Source organism: Poromitra crassiceps (genome assembly GCF_964638095.1).
Source record: "Poromitra crassiceps genome assembly, chromosome: 6".
NCBI lineage: Eukaryota > Metazoa > Chordata > Actinopteri > Beryciformes > Melamphaidae > Poromitra > Poromitra crassiceps.
Genome location: NC_139627.1, coordinates 3,196,888 through 3,197,894, shown reverse-complemented (window position 1 = coordinate 3,197,894; position 1,007 = coordinate 3,196,888).

Here is a 1,007-nt window from a genome sequence, read left to right as displayed (position 1 = left end):
ATTGGCACGGACGCAGCGTTCTGCAGAAAAATAACGACAACTAACAGTGCAGACAATCACTGCTGCCCCGCCCCTTTCTCTCTCTCTCTCTCTCTCTCTCTCTCAATCTGACACAGTCTCTCTCTCGTCCCGTCTCTGATCATCATATATGAATGCACAGATTCCCACACATGTGCGCAGACCCCACCCGAGGGCCCCAGCCCCCCACGCAGCAGCAGCACAGCATTATGCAGAGCTCCCCTTCAATTCACACACAGATCTAAAAATACCCGCCGGGGAGGAAATCCCCGCATTCCACAGCGATGGTGGACCTGCACTACAAAGACGTCCAAACAATAAGCCTCTCCACGACTCGGAATCATCCCAGACAATATAGGAAGAGTCAGGCATCACAGAGTTTGTTTTTCCCGGAGAGACTGTTGTGTCTAGCAGCGCAAACCTCCGACCGCCATCACTGACTCATGGCAATCGGCCATAATGCGAAAGAATAGGCAGCGCCGCGGGGTAAACACATCATGTGGAAACCTGCATGTCCACAAAGGCTGAGTGTGTAGTAGAGAATCACAGGAGAGTCAATGGCACTCAGCACTATTAAGATGCATTTTAATGCACCATAATCCTGCTGGCGACGGTGAGAGCCAAGATATTATAACGAGTGCTAATTCCCTCGTGAAGTGTGCCCAAGTTAAGCTTCTTGCATCATTCAGAGGCGATGGTTATGTTTACAAGCGCATCAAAAGTGTGCTTATATTGCGATTAAGGCAGTAATGCCAGTAAGACAGAGCCAAATCTAAACACCATTCTGAATAATCCGATTATGCTGCTCTCAGTCAAAGTAAGTGTAATCACACACTGTATCTGGTGTACTCATAGACTGTATAAAATATATGGACGGAGGCACCGTGACGTCACCCATTGGTTTTTGGACTCGATCCCCTTTTGAAGCCGAGATTATGGGCGCGTGGCGCAGCTCCGCCTGCTATTGGTCTGTCGACCTGTCAATCAAG